This window comes from Coregonus clupeaformis, unplaced genomic scaffold (assembly GCF_020615455.1).
Source record: "Coregonus clupeaformis isolate EN_2021a unplaced genomic scaffold, ASM2061545v1 scaf1001, whole genome shotgun sequence".
NCBI classification, from domain to species: Eukaryota; Metazoa; Chordata; class Actinopteri; order Salmoniformes; family Salmonidae; genus Coregonus; species Coregonus clupeaformis.
The window spans coordinates 20,001-39,007 of NW_025534455.1; the positions used below are offsets into that span (position 1 = coordinate 20,001).

Here is a 19,007-nt window from a genome sequence, read left to right on the forward strand (position 1 = left end):
TGTGTGTGTGTGTGTGTGTTGTGTGTGTGTGTGTGTGTGTGTGTGTGTGTGTGTGTGTGTGTGTGTGTGTGTGTGTGTGTGTGTGTGTGTGTGTGTGTGTGTGTGTGTGTGTGTGTCTGTGTGTGTGTGTGTGTGTGTGTGTGTGTGTGTGTGTGTGTGTGTGTGTGTGTGTGTGTGTGTGTGTGTGTGTGTGTGTGTGTGTGTGTGTGTGGACATCACCAGTGCGTGGGCCGGGCCTGGAGCAGGCAGAGAAGGGCTATGAGGAGTGGCTGATGAGTGAGACCAGGAGGCTGGAGCGTCTCAACCACCTGGCTGAGAAGTTCCAGATGAAGGCTGCCACCCACCAGGGCTGGTCTGTAGGTCCGTCTGTTCTCTCTCTATTCCAGGGGTTCTCTGACCTCTCCTTGGGACCTCCAGGCGTTTTCACGGTTTGGTTGTTTTCCCTGAACTATCTCACCTGATTGACCTAGTGAAGGGCTTGGCGATTAAGTCGGCAAGTTGAATCAGGTGAGCTAGCTGTGGAATAGTAAATACATGGAACGGCTGGGGGGGTCGGTTGGGGGGGTGTTTGGGGGTCGGGTTGGGGAGTCGGCCGGAGGTCACAGAGAAGAGGTTTGAGAACCACTTCTCTATTGGGGCGGCACACAATTGGCCCAGCGTCGTCCAGGTAGGGGAGGGAATGGCCAGCGCGCCAGGGGGGAATGGCCCAGCGCGTCCAGGGTAGGGGAGGGAATGGCCACGTCGTCCAGGGTAGGGGGAGGGAATGGCCAGCGTCTCCAGGGTAGGGGAATGGCCAGCGTGCGTCCAGGGTGGGGAGGGAATGGCCAGCGTCGTCCAGGGGGAGATGGCCGCGTCGTCCAGGGCAGGGGAGGGAATGGCCAGCGTCGTCCAGGGTAGGGGAGGGAATGGCCGGCGCGTCCAGGGTGGGGAGGATGGCCGGCAGGGATGTAGCTCAGTTGGTAGAGCATGGCGTTTGCGTTGGTGGGGTTGTGGTTCGATTCCCACGGGGGGCTAGTATGATTTTTTTTATTTATTTTTATAAAATAAATGTATGCACTCCACTAACTGCTCTGGATAAGAGCGTCTGCTAAATGACTAAAATTTAAATGTATTGAATTAGTCCAATATTCTGTACATGAACATCGCTCCAGCAGTACCATCCTGAGATGTCCTGTGCTCAAGATGGGAGACCATTTCCTGAATAAGGACAATAAAATAAACTGAACTGAATTGAGCAGATCTGTCTTTAGAAATGCACATAGATTATCTATCAAAATAGATCCATTCCTAATGGTGATCAGTGATTTTGATGATGTGTTTGTCTAGGTAAGGACAGTGTCCTGTCTCATAAGGACTACGAGTCCTGCTCTCTGACGGAGGTGAGAGCTCTGCTCCGGAAACATGAGGCTTTTGAGGTGACCTGGCGCTCACCAGACAAGTGGAACAGATCGCTGCCATCGCACAGGAGTTAAAGTAAGGGGGGGGGGGGGGGGGGGGGGGGGGGGGTTGGAGTGACCTGGCCGCTCACCAGGACAGACTGGAACAGATCGCTGCCATCGCACAGGAACTCAACTAGTCCCTGCCCCACATTTTCCCAGTCAGCCCACACCTAGCCCCAATCGGTTCACAGTCAGCCCACACCAAGCCCCGGTCGGTCCACAGTCACCCCACAGTCAGCCCACACCTAGCCCACAATCGGTCCACAGTCACCCCACAGTCAGCCCCCCACCTAGCCCACAATCGGTCCACAGTCACCCCACAGTCAGCCCACACCCTAGCCCACAATCGGTCCCCAGTCACCCCCACAGTCAGCCCACACCTAGCCCACAATCGGTCCACAGTCACCCCACAGTCAGCCCACACCTAGCCCACAATCGGTCCACAGTCACCCCACAGTCAGCCCACACCTAGCCCACGGTCGGTCCACAGTCACCCTACAGTCAGCCCACACCTAGCCCAAATCGGTCCACAGTCACCCCACAAACCCGGGCCTACAGCTGGCCCACAGTCCAGCACACAACCGGCCCAGGCTAATGTTATGTGGTTGACAGGTATTGCTGTTGTGGTTGTCAGTTCTGAGCAGCAGTCAGTAGGAGGCTGATTCTCTGCTCCGCTTGTCTGGACTTCTGTTGTGCTGTATGGACTCCATCTAGTGGCTGAAGGCAGTCTGGGCAAGGCCACTGACAGACTGTAACCTACTGGCAGACACAGAATCCTCACTGTTGCTGCCAAAGTTCAGCCACCCTAAAGGAAACATTTGCCCCTCGTGTAAACTCTTGTAAAGTTAAAAGCACCACCAACCAGTCCAGAGGTCAGTGTGTCTTTGCATTGAGAACAGTCCATTGTTCTAAATTTGGGTTTGAATGACACTGAACAGCACCTGCCAGTTTCCCTCTGCACCAGCACTGATTGTCCTGCCTGCCTGCCTGTGTGGTGTTGTGTGTGTGTGTGTGTGTGTGTGTGTGTGTGTGTGTGTGTGTGTGTGTGTGTGTGTGTGTGTGTGTGTGTGTATTTGTCCGTGTGTGTGTGCCCGTGTCCACCATTGTGTGTGTGCGTGGTTGGGAGATAGAGTTATGATGGGGTGATCCTCCTCACCTCTCCCCAGTCTCCTGTATATATTCACCTCTCTCTCTCTCTCTCTCTCTCTCTCTCTCTCTCTCTCTCTCTCTCTCTCTCTCTCTCTCTCTCTCGTCTCTCTCTCTCTCTCTCTCTCTCTCTCTGTCTCTCTCTCTCTCTCTCTCTCTCTCTCTGTCTCTCTGTCTCTTCTCTCTCTCTCTCTCTCTCTCTCTCTCTCTCTCTCTCTCTCTCTCTCTCTCTCTCTCTCTCTCTCTCCCCAGTCCCCTGTATATATTCACCTCTCTCCCCAGTCCCCTGCCCTGCCAGCCTGTATATATATATATTCCCCCTGCCATTATTGGACAGCCCCTGTTCTAGAACGCGGGCCAACCTGTGTTCTTCACGTGTCACAGTTGAAGGACTCTGATGTCAGACCAGAGCAACCTCCTGTCACCACCTGTAGGCTGTGTTTGTTCTTTCCACTGACACTATTTGTGTTCATCTTGGTTCTTTCAAAAAAAACACATCATTACACAAGGCATCACTTTTTACTAAAATCATGTAAAATGCTAAATGTGAAGTGTCCCTTTAAATACACGTCGTCAGGAATCAGTAATGACATCTAAAGTCCTACTTTCCTGAATTCTGTTTGTAAATTTGTACAAACGTGGACTGAATTTTCCACAGGCTGTGTTGCAAGCCTGTCTGAGAGAAATTCCCAACAGAGGTTAATATTGACTGAGATAACACTGTTAGTCCTTCTGCAGTACTAACTAAGGGATGACCTTTCACCTTCTTAAATGCTGTGATCCCATTGGCTGTTAGACACCAAATAAGATAAATGTCTATGACCCCCATGACTCAGATACATGGCAGTGAACTGACACACACACACACACACACACACACACACACACACACACACACACACACACACACACACACACACACACACACACACACACACACACACACACACACACACACACACACACACACACAGACACACACACACACACACACAACACACACACAGACACACACACAGACACACACAGACACACACACAGACAACACACACACACACACACACACACACACACACACACACACACACACACACAGACAGACACACTCCCAGTTGTCCCCCTAGTGAGGTCTGTTTGGCCACAGGAGTTTGGCTCTGTTCCCCACCACCTATATCCACTTCCTGCCTGGGAGGGTCTGGGCCCGGAACACAATGGGACTGGTCACCTTCAGGTTCTCTCTCAGCCCCCTGCAATGTTCCTGGGTCATGTTCTTAGGCACCAAACTGAATAAACTACTTTGACCTCACCAATGAGAAAAGTTCATTTTTTTCGTTTTCTGTTGCAAAATGTTTAAGAACGTTTTCCGTTGCATTCCCTATTGAACAACGACCCAGGTATCTCTGGGATACGTCTAGAGGGGGGGATCAGAGAGTCAGGAAATAGAAGAATGGTAGTGTATCGTTTGTTTAAGGGTTCACATCTCTACCGATCTATTCTGGTGTGTCTGTTAGAGACACAACACCCTGGAGAAATCTGTTCTGCTAATCTCTCTCTGTGTGTGTGTGTCTGTGTGTGTGTGTGTGTGTGTGTCTGTGTGTCTGTGTGTGTGTGTGTGTGTGTGTGTGTGTCTGTGTGTGTGTGTGTGTGTGTGTGTGTGTGTGTGTGTGTGTCTGTGTGTGTCTGTGTGTGTCTGTGTGTGTGTGTGTGTGTCTGTGTGTGTGTGTGTCTGTGTGTGTGTGTGTGTGTGTCTGTGTGTCTGTGTCTGTGTGTGTGTGTGTGTCTGTGTGTCTGTGTGTGTGTGTGTGTGTGTGTGTGTGTGTGTGTGTGTGTGTGTGTGTGTGTGTGTGTGTGTGTGTGTGTGTGTGTGTGTGTGTGTGTGTGTGTGTGTGTGTGTGTGTGTGTGTGTGTGTGTGCCAGCTGGATGTACAGCACTGTGACGCTAAGCAGTGGAAGCACAACTAGCAAAGAGAGAGATATTATCACTATCGCACCTCTTTACACTTTCTCTGATGTCTGGGACGTTTAGTTTTACGAGCGGAGGGAAGGATGGGAGCTACAGACATTGGTAGGAGGATACTGTAGCGTCAACGGCTGATTCTAAGTCATGTTGGCAATTGGACTTTGTTACTGTGAATTTCAAACAAACTGGGAGATTTCCTAGCGTAGTGGAAATGGCTGAGGTCACTATTAGTTATATACACGCCCCAGACAGTTTATTGGTACACCCATTTAGTACCGGCCAGGACAGCGGAGTCACTGACCCCCTTCCGGAGACACTTGAAACCCCACCTCTTTAAGGAATACCTGGGATAGTATAAAAGTAATCCTTCTACACCCCCCACCCCCCCATAAAAATATTAAATAAATAAATAAATAATAATACAATAATAAAATAATAATAATAATAATTTCTAAAAAAACAACAACAAAAACAAACAAAAAAAACACATATAATTATAAATAAACAACTAAAATAAAAATAAAACAACAATATATATATGAAACAAATGAAAATTAAAAACATACTAGAAAAAAAAAATTTACTATTTAAAATTTGAAATATAAAAAAATATAACAAATATTTTTTTTAAATAAATAAAAATATAAAAATAAATATTGTAAAGTGGTTATCCCACTGGCTATCATAAGGTGAATGCACCAATTTGTAAGTCACTCTGGATAAGAGCGTCTGCTAAAGGGCGTAATGACACTCCCGAGTGGCGCAGTGGTCTAAGGCGCTGCATCGCAGTGCTAGCTGTGCCACTAGAGATCCTGGTTGAATCCAGGCTTTGCTGTAGCCGCCGCAACCGGGAGACCAATGGGGGCGGCGCACAATTGGTCCAGGATAGGGGGGGGAATGGCCGGCAGGGAGATAGCTCAGTTGGTAACGCATGCGTTTGCAAGCGCCAGGGTTGTGGGTTAGTTTCCCACGGGGGGTCAGTATAAATACAAATAAATAATGTGTGCACTAACTGTAAGTCGCTCTGGATAAGAGTGTCTGCTAAATGACGTTAAATATTAAAGAGTCTACGACTTTCAGAATGAAACTGATATGAGGTACATTATTAATAAATGTTAAACGATAAGAGATATCTAGATGTCTTTAGAGTTAATTCAGGAAAGCGGTAACTCGTTAAACAACTTTTCCCCTGGTGCCCCAAATTCCTAATGAGTTAATTGTTACATGATTAATTTAATCTAGTAATTATTCGACAAATAATAGTCACCACAATAATGAGTGTCACGTCACGACACACCATATCTCTTTCAACTATGCTGTGATGTTTAACATACAATTTTAATCTATCTAATCGAATAGAATCCACAGATTGCGAGTTGAAGAGAAATACTTTTACTAAAAGTATTAGTATATTAGTAACTGACTGACCAGGTCTCTCCAGAACTCCCAACAATGCTATTTCTAGGGGATTCGATTTTTGATGAATGTTATGCTTTTTGAGCCATTCCTGAACCTGAGACCAGAAGCAGGCTACCTGAGGGCAACACCAGAACAAATGGTCTGCAGAGCAGCGATGATGGTATGCCCCAAATATTCAACATGTTGTTGGTGGCAAGAATTCTGTACAATAATTTTTGTTCAAAAGCACGAAGTCTTGAATCTTGCATTGTTGTGTATATCAACTCATACACCCTGTGCGATGGAATCGGGAACATCAAAATTCTTGCACGATTCTTGCCATTCTCCTTCGACCTCTCTCATCACCAAGTAGTTTTTTCGCCCACAGAACTGCCGCTGACTGGATGTTTTTTGTTTGTCGCACCATTCAGGTCACTTGTTTTTCCCGTTCTAATGTTTAATCAAACAGTAACTGAATGCCTCGATGCCTGTTTTATTTAGTGCCGTGGAAATTACCACCAGGGTCTCAAAGTCAAACTTTGCTTATACTGATAGTGAGGATTCCTCCCAGGCACGATCAATCAGTCACTTGCACGAACCCAGTCAAATGGGTCAGTAGAAAAGTACAAGCATAACATTTTCCTTCACAATAGCAAGCCACGGCCACCTTGACTCACTGTCTGTAGGAGCGATCCATTTTTGGTGACGGAGGGGGAGGGTGTACCTAATAAACTGTCCGGTGAGAGTAGCTCCAGGTGTATCCAACAGAATGTGAACTCTGTCTCGGTATGTCAGAGATCAAAGGTTATCTACATATGAAACACATCCAACAGCTATGTACTGTTGACTCACAAGCATGGCTCCACAAAGTCACAACGACGCACACTGTTAGCCTGCCTTTCAAATGGCACCCTATTCCCTATATAGCGCACTACTTTTGACCAGAGCACTCTCTCTCTCTCTCTCTCTCTCTCTCTCTCTCTCTCTCTCTCTCTCTCTCTCTCTCTCTCTCTCTCTCTCTCTCTCTCTCTCTCTCTCTCTCTCTGTGTCCACAGTGAGCTGGACTACCATGCTGCCTCTGCCATCAACGAGCGCTGCCAGGGCATCTGTGACCAGTGGGACCAGCTGGGGACCCTCACCCAGAAGAGGAGGGAGAACCTGGAGGTACAGAATAGGGCTGGGTTCTTCTGGTGGGGGCTAGTGTAGGGAGACAGAGGCCCTCTGGTGGGGGCTAGTGTAGGGAGACAGAGGCCCTCTGGTGAAGGCTAATGGGGGAGTCAGAGGTCCTCTGGTGAAGGCTAATGGGGTGAGGATGCCCAGGTCTCACCCCACAAGCTGTAATCACCAGTAGTGATCTCCTGCTCCTGTGAATGTGTGAGGATGAAGCAAAGGGTCAGAGGGCCTAATCTGGTTCTAATCTGGTTCTAATCTGGTTCTAGTCTGGTTCTAATCTGCTGACCAAATATGCACTCAGATGATCAACACAGAAATCACAACTCATTACTCACTGTTCTGAATGACCAGGTTTCATGTCACAAATCAACAATAAACAGTGTTTAAGAGTAGTTCAAAACCACTTGGTCATGATATATTCATCATATTAACTGATCATTTTGGCATTAATGGAATCCCATTTCCCTACCTTGGTGTCTCTCAGAGGACGGAGAAGCTACTGGAGACTATTGACCAGCTGTTCCTGGAGTTCTCTAAGAGGTCAGCTCCTTTAACAACTGGATGGAAGGAGCCATGGAAGACCTGCAGGACATGTTCATAGTTCACACTGTGGATGACATCCAGGTAAAGACATGTTCATAGTTCACACTGTGGATGACATCCAGGTAAATACATATTCATAGTTCACACTGTGGATGACACCCAGGTAAAGACATGTTCATAGTTCACACTGTGCATAACATCCAGGTAAAGACATGTTCATAGTTCACACTATGGATGACATCCAGGTAAAGACATGTTCATAGTTCACACTGTGGATGACACCCAGGTAAAGACATGTTCATAGTTCACACTGTGGATGACATCCAGGTAAAGACATGTTCATAGTTCACACTGTGGATGACATCCAGGTAAAGACATGTTCATAGTTCACACTATGGATGACATCCAGGTAAAGACATGTTCATAGTTCACACTGTGGATGACATCCAGGTAAAGACATGTTCATAGTTCACACTGTGGATGACATCCAGGTAAAGACATGTTCATAGTTCACACTGTGGATGACATCCAGGTAAAGACATGTTCATAGTTCACACTGTGGATGACATCCAGGTAAAGACATGTTCATAGTTCACACTGTGGATGACATCCAGGTAATGACATGTTCATAGTTCACACTGTGGATGACATCCAGGTAAAGACATGTTCATAGTTCACACTGTGGATGACATCCAGGTAATGACATGTTCATAGTTCACACTGTGGATGACATCCAGGTAAAGACATGTTCATAGTTCACACTGTGGATGACATCCAGGTAAAGACATGTTCATAGTTCACACTGTGGATGACACCCAGGTAAAGACATGTTCATAGTTCACACTGTGGATGACATCCAGGTAAAGACATGTTCATAGTTCACACTGTGGATGACATCCAGGTAAAGACATGTTCATAGTTCACACTGTGGATGACATCCAGGTAAAGACATGTTCATAGTTCACACTGTGGATGACATCCAGGTAAATACATATGCATAGTTCACACTGTGGATGACATCCAGGTGAGACGGATCTCTCTCTCTCTCTGTCTCTCTCTCTCTCTCTCTCTCTCTCTCTCTGTTTGCTGGTGTGTGTCCTATGTCATATCAGTGGTTGCTATTGTCTCATATAGATAGCTCCATGGTGCTGTGTTCCTTCCATGAGTCAGCACGATTGTCTACACTGTATTTATTTAAAGACATGTCATGTCAGAATGACGGATGACAACGCGGTTTCCCCCCGTAACTCTGTCTCCTCTCCACCTCGCTCCCCAGAGCCTGATCTCAGCCCATGACCAGTTCAAGGCCACCCTCCCAGAGGCTGGCTGTGAGAGACAGGCCATTCTGAGCATCTACATGGAGGTACAGAAGATCGCCCAGAGCTACGGCATCTCTCCTGACCTCACCAACCCCTACAGTGACATCACACCAGCAGAGATAGGACTGAAATGGGACAAGGTAGCTACTAGCATCTCAAGGTCCCAAATGGCACCCGATTCCTTATATAGCGCACTGCTTTTGACCAGAGCCTTTTTGGGACGCAGACAATGTCTGTTTTTTGTGTGCGTTGTACTGTGAATCTTTGTGTTAAAGCTCTTCAATCTCGATCCTGGAGACCCCCTCAGGGTGTGCAGCAGGCTTTCATTACAGCACAGTGCTAATACACCCGATTCACTAATCAATGGCTTGATGATTCGCTGATTAGTTCAATCAGGGGTGTATGTGCTTGGCTTAGAACAAAAGCCCGGGGCCCAGTGGGATTGAAAAACCCTGTGTTAACTATAGACATAACCAGTTTCCCAGACACAGATTAAGCCCAGTCCTAAGACTAAAAAAAGCACTCAAATTAATATTCTGTGTTGGGGAGCGTCCCACAGTGTGAACCAGATTCTGTAGTGTTAACCCTTCCTGTGCTGGTCGATCAGGTGAAGAAGCTGGTTCCCCAGAGAAAGCGGTGTTCTCAAGAGGAGCTAGCTAGACAGCATGCCAACGAGCGTCTCAGACGACAGTTTGCTGCCCAGGCCAACATCATCGGACCGTGGATCCAGACCCGGATGGAGGTGAGACAGATACCTACCTACCTGTCCTGACCTTTGGTCACCTGGCATCTGTACAACAGGCGGCTGGTGGCACCTTAATTGGGGAGGACGGGCTCACCGTAGCGGCTAGAACGAAATGAATGGAATCAAACACATGGGTTCTATTCCATTCACTCCATTCCAGCCATTATTACGAGGTGTCCTCCCCTCACCTGCCTCCTGTGCTGTACACCTGTAGGGATCTGTACCTTCTAGGGTTGAGAGGATCAATTCCATTTCAATTCAGTCCGTTCAGGAAGTAAATATTGGAATTTGGAATTTCAGTTGACTTCTGAATGGAGGTAATTGCAATGGAATTGACCGAACCGAACCATAGCACCTAGGGCCCAAGCTGCATATTGAAAACCCACCAACCAACCAACTAAGCAACCATCCTGTTTTTAACAGATGCTAAACAGTGCCCTGCAGCTCAGGGGATGTTCTGAACAGAAACACAATGGCTACGTCCCAAATGGCTCCCTATCCCCATATATAGTGCACTACTTTAGACCAGATCCCTGTGGACCCTGGGCAAAGGCAGTGTGCACTATATATATAAAATATAGTGCAATTTGGGACGCATCCGATGGTGATGATCACCTTTTCTTTCTCCTCTCTCCAACCAGGAGATCGGTCGTAGTTCCGTTGACATCGGAGGTTCTCTGGAGGACCAGATGAGCCAGCTGAAGCAGTTCGAACAGGTCATCATCAACTACAAGTGCAACATCGACAAGCTGAGGGAGACCACCAACACATCCAAGAGTTCCTCATCTTCGACAACAAGCACTCCAACTACACCATGGAGGTACGTGGCCTATTATATGGGGCTTGAACAGTTCAGAGATCATTCTCACAAATACAATGTTGGGATCTGTTTTATGATACCGTTGCCTCACTCCTCTTGGCCTAATGGTTAAGCTGGTATTTTTCCACGGCGGGAAACCGGGGTTCAGATCCCACCCTGTGACTTGGCTTTCGGCCTCGTGACCGGTAGACCGGGGTTCAGACCCCACCCTGTGACTTGGCCTTCAGCCTCCTCTCTCTCTCTCTCTCTCTCTCTCTCTCGCTGTCTCTCTGCAGCATATCCGTGTGGGTTGGGAGCAGCTGTTGACCACCATCGCTAGAACCATCAATGAGATCGAGACCCAGATTCTGACGCGGGACGCTAAGGGCATCAGCCAGCAACAGATGAACGAGTTCCGCCAGTCTTTCACTCACTTCGACAGGGTACTGTGTCTCTCTGTGTCTTTCCTCTAACCTTAACCTGCTGTGTCCCTCTGTGTCTTTCCAGTGTCCCTGACCCTAACCCACTTCGACAGGGTACTGTGTCTCTCTGTGTCTTTCCAGTGTCCCTGACCCTAACCCACATCGACAGGGTACTGTGTCTCTCTGTGTCTTTCCTCTAACCTTAACCTGCTGTGTCCCTCTGTGTCTTTCCTCTAACCTTAACCTGCTGTGTCTCTCTGTGTCTTTCCAGTGTCCCTGACCCTAACCCACTTCGACAGGGTACTGTGTCTCTCTGTGTCTTTCCTCTAACCTTAACCTGCTGTGTCCCTCTGTGTCTTTCCAGTGTCCCTGACCCTAACCCACTTCGACAGGGTACTGTGTCCCTCTGTGTCTCTCTGTGTCTTTCCAGTGTCCCTGACCCTAACCCACTTCGACAGGGTTGTGTATCCCTCTGTGCCTCTCTGTGTCTTTCCAGTGTCCTGACCCTAACCCACTTCGACAGGGTTGTGTATCCCTCTGTGCCTCTCTGTGTCTTTCCAGTGTCCCTGACCCTAACCCACTTCGACAGGGTACTGTGTCCCTCTGTGTCTCTCTGTGTCTTTCCAGTGTCCCTGACCCTAACCCACTTCGACAGGGTTGTGTATCCCTCTGTGTCTTAAGTGTCTCTGTCCTTTTCCTGTGTGGCGATGACATTTATATTTATTGTATCTAAGTCCAGGAATGTGACTTATCTAACTCAAGGCCTTGACCGCTTTTGGTTTGTAACTCACTTCTTAGTATTTTGTCAAATGTTTGTAATATTGCCGGGACGTTACAGATCAAAACACAATCCATGCTAATGACGTTCAGCTAATTAGCTCGCGTTTACTGACACCATGGATCGTGTGTGTGTGTGTGTGTGTGTGTGTGTGTGTGTGTGTGTGTGTGTGTGTGTGTGTGTGTGTGTGTGTGTGTGTGTGTGTGTGTGTGTGTGTGTGTGTGTGTGTGTGTGTGTGTGTGTGTGTGTGTGTGTGTGTGTGTGTGTGTGTGTGTGCGCGCAGGTAGCTTAGTGGTTAAGAGCGTTGTGCCAGTAACCGAAAGGTCTCTGGTTCTAATCCCCGAGCCGACTAGGTGAAAAATCTGTCGATGTGCCCTTGAGCAAGGCACTTAACCCTAATTGCTCCTGTAAATCGCTCTGGATAAACGTCGTCTGCTAAATGACTAAAATGTAAATGTGTTGGCTGTGTGGCTGCCTGCAGGACAGGTCTGGCAGACTGCCCTGTGAAGAGTTCAAAGCTTGCCTGGTCAGCCTGAGTGAGACATAACAACCAGGTACTGACCAAACCATGTGCACCTGTTACTAAACCCTGACTCCTCCCCCTGGCATGGCAGCAGTCACATGTTGTGTGCTAACTGCGCTAACACAAGCAGTAACACCACCATTCAGCACTAGTTATAATAATAGTAAAGTGACTTGTTCTCTGTAGGAGGTTAATGTTTGGTGTATATTGATCTCAAGGGGCTTCTCTCTAGACAGCTCAGCTCTCCACTTTACAATATTATAATATATTCAGGGTATGTATTCATTCAGCACTCCCATATGGACAGGGGTGACCTGGTCCCAGATCAGCACTCCATATGGACAGGGGTGACCTGGTCCCAGATCAGCACTCCCATATGGACAGGGGTGACCTGGTCCCAGATCAGCACTCCCATATGGACAGGGTGACCTGGTCCCAGATCAGCACTCCTACTCTGGACAGGGGTGACCTGGTCCCAGATCAGCACTCCATATGGACAGGGGTGACTGGTCCCAATCAGCACTCCATATGGACAGGGGTGACCTGGTCCCAGATCAGCACTCCCATATGGACAGGGGTGACCTGGTCCCAGATCAGCACTCCATATGGACAGGGGGTGACCTGGTCCCAGATCAGCACTCCATATGGACAGGGGGTGACCTGGTCCCAGATCAGCACTCCATATGGACAGGGGGTGACCTGGTCCCAGATCAGCACTCCATATGGACAGGGGGTGACCTGGTCCCAGATCAGCACTCCAATGGACAGGGGTGACCTGGTCCCCAGATCAGCACTCCATATGGACAGGGGGTGACCTGGTCCCAGATCAGCACTCCATATGGACAGGGTGACCTGGTCCTAGATCAGCACTCCATATGGACAGGGGTGACCTGGTCCCAGATCAGCACTCCCACATGGACAGGGGGGTGACCTGGTCCCAGATCAGCACTCCATATGGACAGGTGACCTGGTCCCAGATCAGCACTCCATATGGACAGGGGTGACCTGGTCCTAGATCAGCACTCCATATGGAAGGGTGACCTGGTCCCAGATCAGCACTCCATATGGACAGGGGTGACCTGGTCCCAGATCAGCACTCCCATATGGACAGGGGTGACCTGGTCCCAGATCAGCACTCCATATGGACAGGGGTGACCTGGTCCCAGATCAGCGCTCCTACTCTGAGAGGTTCCCTGAATACAGGCCCAGATGTGTATGTATAGTATTGTGTTGCTGTAGGTATCGCTGAAGGCAATATCTCTCTCTGTTAGAGAAACAATGGCATGGTGTTATCACAGGCCCTCCTCTCATCAAAGACACTGAATGAATGATCTTCTCTCTGTTCTTTGTCTTGTGCTTCTTGTCACTGTCTGTCTGCCTGCCTGTCTGCCTGCCTGCCTGCCTGTCTGTCTGTCTGTCTGTCTGTCTGTCTGTCTGCCTGTCTGCCTGTCTGCCTGTCTGTCTGTCTGTCTGTCTGTCTGTCTGTCTGTCTGTCCGTCCGTCTGTCTGTCTGTCTGCCTGTCCGTTTGTCTGTCTGTCTGACCATCTATCTGTCTGTTGTCTCCTCTATTCCTCTCCTTGTCATATCCACTCTCCCCCTCTCCCCCCTCCCTCCCCACACCTCTCCTTGTCATATCCACACTGGACTCTCTCACCCTGTACCCCCATCCTCCATCCCCTGTCATTGGCCATGTGGCTTGGTCTGTCTCTCCATTGCCCTCTCTCCTCCCCTCCTCCTCTACCTCCTCCTCCTCTCCTCCTTCTCCACCTCTCCACTCTCTCTCCTCTACCTCTACCTCTACACTCCCCCCCTCCTCTCCACTCCCCCCTCCTCTCCACACTCCCTCCTCCTCCTCCTCCTCTCCTCTCCCTCCCCCCTCCTCTCCACACTCCCTCCTCCTCTCCACTCCTCCACCACCTCTCCACCCCCCTTCCCTACCTCCTCCTCTCCACTCCCCCTCCTCCTCTCCACTCCCCCTCCTCCTCTCCACCCCCTTCCCTACCTCCTCCTCTCCGCTCCCCCTCCTCCTCTCCACTCCCCCTCCTCCTCTCCACTCCCCACTCCTCTCCACACTCCCTCCTTCTCCTTCTCCTCCTCCTCCTCCTCCTCCACCACCTCTTCACTCCCCCCTCCTCTCCACTCCCCTCTCCTCTCCACTCCCCCTCCTCCCTCTCCACCCCCTTCCCTACCTCCTCCTCCTCCTCTCCACTCCCCTCCTCCTCCCCCTCCTCCTCCACCTCTCCACTCCTCTTCCTCCTCCCCCTCATCCTCCTCCTCCTCTCCCACCCTGCAGAAGAAGAAAGGAGGCATGGAAACGGATGACTTCAGAGCATGTCTGATCTCCATGGGCTACGATCTGGTAAATACATAGAATGAGCTGTCATAAGAGTGTCATAAGAGTGTCATAAGAGTGTCATAAGACTGTCATAAGACTGTCATAAGAGTGTCATAAGAATCTAAAGGCCTCACACGATCATTCTGACAAAACGTCCTCACTGTTAAGTAACCTATCTTTAATAGTGAGTACATTTTGTCAGAATTATCAATATTAGCTTTTCACAATGATGGCCAGGAATCATTGTGAAACTGTTGATCATGGTCCAAAATGCCCCCAGATATGCTGACTATTGGTGATGTGGTCTTTATCTTCCAGGGTCACTCAGTGGCTGCTCTGTCTCAAACCACTCCCTATTTACCACCTCTGATCAGGGCTCATAGAGCTCATGGGGACCATAGGGACCATAGGGCTCTGTTAAAAAGTAGTGCACTACATAGGGGATAGGCTGCCATTTGTGATGCAGCCACTAGAGAGAACAGATGTCATTCATGCCCTCTTATCATGAGACAATACAGGCTCTTATTAATAATGGCAGAATCACCCCCAGTCACTTATACTGCTACAAGACCATGGTGCTTGCCTACGGAGCTGTGAGGGGAACGGCACCTCGTACCTTCAGGCTCTGATCAGTCCCTACACCCAAATGAGGGCATTGCGTTCATCCACCTCTGGCCTGCTGGCTCCCCTTCCTCTGCGGAAGCATAGTTCCCGCTCAGCCCAGTCAAAACTGTTCGCTGCTCTGGCACCCCAATGGTGGAACAAGCTCCCTCACGACGCCAGGACAGCGGAGTCACTCACCACCTTCCGGAGACACTTGAAACCCCACCTCTTTAAGGAATACCTGGGATAGGATAAAGTAATCCTTCTACCCCCCCCCTTACCCCAACCCAAACCCCAACCCCAAAACTAAAAAACTAAAAATAAATAAATAAATATATATAAAAAATAAAATAAAAAACGTAAAGTGGTTATCCCACTGGCTATAAGGTGAATGCACCTATTTGTAAGTCGCTCTGGATAAGAGCGTCTGCTAAATGACGTAAATGTAAATGTAATACTGTAGATAATGATACAACACCATGTCTCTCTCTCTCTCTGTTCCCCAAGCCATCACAATGACACCACACCACACATAGGGAATCCCATGATGTATGCCAGGGATGTAAATGAAGGTGTATTCTTTTAGGTTGGTCACAAGGCCTTTGTCCTGTTACGTTTAATATGGAAGCGCTCTTGGAACATTCACTGGTCTCTCTCTGCAGTGCACAGACAACACCCTATTGCCCGTACACTGACCTACTCTGTTGACCAGAGCACACAGGCCCTTGGTCAACACTAGTGCACTCTGTTGACCAGAGCACATAGGGCCCTTGGTCAACACTAGTGCACTGTAAAGGGACTAGGGTGCCATTTGGGACACAGACAGGCCATTGCTGATCCCTACTCTGACCTGCTAATCAAACATAACCCTTAACAGGGTTGGACATGAGTAATGTATCAAACATAACCCTTAACAGGGTTGGACATGAGTAATGTATCAAACATAACCCTTCACCAGGTTGGACATGACTAGCACAGCTATCTCATCTGTCTGTTAATCACAACCTGATTGACTCAATGTTAGCCTGGTTCCAGATCTGTTTGTTACGTCACCTGACAATGACCATAGGAATTGGCAAGACAGCAACAACAGATCTGGGACCTGGCTAAATCAATGTGGCTGTTGTAATAAAGTAGCCTGATTATACTATGCTCTGTGATTTGTAGGGAGAGTCTGAGTTTGCCCGCATCATGTCTCTAGTGGATCCCAACGGGTCCAACAAGGTGACCTTCCAGTCCTTCGTTGACTTCATGACTAGAGAGACGTCCGACTCAGACACCTCAGAGCAGGTCCTGGCCTCCTTCAAGATCCTGGCTGCTGATAAGGTGGGGAGTGGTGGTTCTCTCTGTCTCATTCACTTGCTTTCTCTCTCACTCTTTGTTTTATCTGTCTCGAGCGCCTTACTTTCTCGCATGCTTTCTCTTTCTCTCTCTCTCTCTTTCTCTCTCTCTCTCTCTCTTTCTCTCTCTCTCTCTCTTTCTCTTTCTCTCTCTCTCTCTCTCTCTTTCTCTTTATCTCTCTCTCTCTCTCTCTCTCTCTCTCTCTCTCTGTCTGTCTTTATCTAGTCAAGTCATGTCACAATGGTATTTAAAGTTTATTTTACAATGTCATCTCAAATGTGGTCACTAATGTCTCTCTGTTGTATCCTTTCCATAGCCCTTCATCCTGCTGGAGGAGCTGCGTGAGAGCTGCCCCCCAGAGCAGGCAGAATACTGTATCGCCAGGATGCCCCTCTACAATGGGCCTGATGGGGTCCCAGGGGCCCTGGACTACAGTGCCTTCTCCACTGCCCTCTATGGGGAGAGCGACCTCTAGCGTCACAACCCCGGAACTGCACCCTGACCTGTTATCAGTCGCTCCCACTTTGTCCCCACACATTTACATCTAAACAGATACATATTTTTGACCGGTACTAAAGGAATTTAAATGTTTGAGAAATACAAAAGCATTTTAAAGCAGTTTCATGAGTGTCATTTCTAAAGAGTAGGAGAAATATTTATTTCAAAGGACTGAGCAGGATTCATTCACTAGATTTTAAAAATGATGATGCAATAAATGTGAAATTACATGTAATTCGCATAAAAATAATTTACACATAAGAGGAACTTACACATAAGAAGCGCTACTGAGTTATTTACTAGTCACCTGTGGAGAACTAAAGATATGAATTTATGAGAAGCTTGTATTGTATGAGTGCTTGCACTGTTCTAAATTATTACATAAAAAAACAGGGGATGTTTTTGCCTCCCCTGTTCAGAGCCTAAAATGAATGGAAAAAGGACCCAGTATGTTAACAGCCTGGTCCCAGATCTGTTTGGGCTCTGGCCTACTACATTGTCAATCCAATGTCTGGCAAGACAGTTCCATAAGGAGTTGGCAAGAGAGCATAAACAGACTGGCACCCAGGCTACATTATCATTCACCCAGGCTACATTATCATTCACCCAGGCTATATTATCATTCACCCAGGCTACATTATCATTCACCCAGGCTACATGATCATTCACCCAGTCTACATGATCATTCACCCAGGCTACATGATCATTCACCCAGGCTACATTATAATTAACCCAGTCTACATTATCATTCACCCAGTCTACATTATCATTCACCCAGTCTACATGATCATTCACCCAGGCTACATTATCATTCACCCAGGCTACATTATAATTCACCCAGGCTACATTATCATTCGCCCAGGTTACATTATCATTCACCCAGTCTACATTATCATTCGCCCAGGCTACATTATAATTCACCCAGGCTACATTATCATTCACAAAGGCTACATTATACTTCATTTCACCCAGGCTACATTATCATTCACCCAGTCTACATTATCATTCACCCAGGCTACATGATCATTCACCCAGGCTACATGATCATTCACCCAGTCTACATTATCATTCACCCAGGCTACATTATAATTAATTTCACCCAGGCTACATTATCATTCACCCAATCTACATGATCATTCACCCAGTCTACATTATCATTCACCCAGGCTACATTACAATTCACCCAGGCAACATTATAATTCACCCAGGCAACATTATAATTCACCCAGGCTACATTATCATTCACCCAGGCAACATTATAATTCACCCAGGCAACATTATAATTCACCCAGGCTACATTATCCTTCACCCAGGCTACCAGTATGCCAGAACTGCAGTTCTGTTTATTGTCAAAATGAGTGAAAAGTTGGCTTTCATGATTAGAGTAGAGTGATCTTGAGTCAGTCTAGCATTATCCCCACTAATGTTTAGGGTTCCGCTTGGGGGAGGGGAAGCTGATCCAAGGTCTGTACCTAGGGAAAACTTCACCCCAGAGCCTCATGATATGACAGTAAACTAGGCCGTGTTGATGCCAGAAACATACAATAATGTAACTGTAAAAGAACAAACTGTTTGTCTGGGTAAAACTACAATCTTAGTCCCCTCAGCCGCTGGGGTGGAGGTGCCATGAGTCTGAAGTTGAAGCAATACTAGTGTGAGACAAACAAGCAGAAAATAAACTCAGTAATTAAAACGTTGATGTGGTTTTTATTCTGTTTTGCTGAACGTTCTGAATAGCCTACCTGTTGATTAGGCCACAATACATGCATATGGAGTTTTTGTTTCTTTTAGGACATGTTTTTTTCCTCAGACTTTATTTTCTAGGCTTTGTGATTCTTTGCAAGTTATGTAAGAAAATAACATCAATGGAAGTCTATACATTTCCAGACATGATTTTAAACGCGTTATAAATACAGGCTTGGTATCTGTGTCAAACCCACTTTCCCTTTCGGGGAGCTGTCACCTTGAACATGTAATCAGTGAG

General features: G+C 47.8%; 1 pseudogene; it reads left to right on the forward strand.

Moving 5' to 3' along the window:
* LOC123486100 overlaps positions 1-18,720 on the forward strand; it is an 18,836-nt pseudogene extending 116 nt beyond the window's left edge.
* Positions 18,721-19,007: the final 287 nt, after the last annotated feature.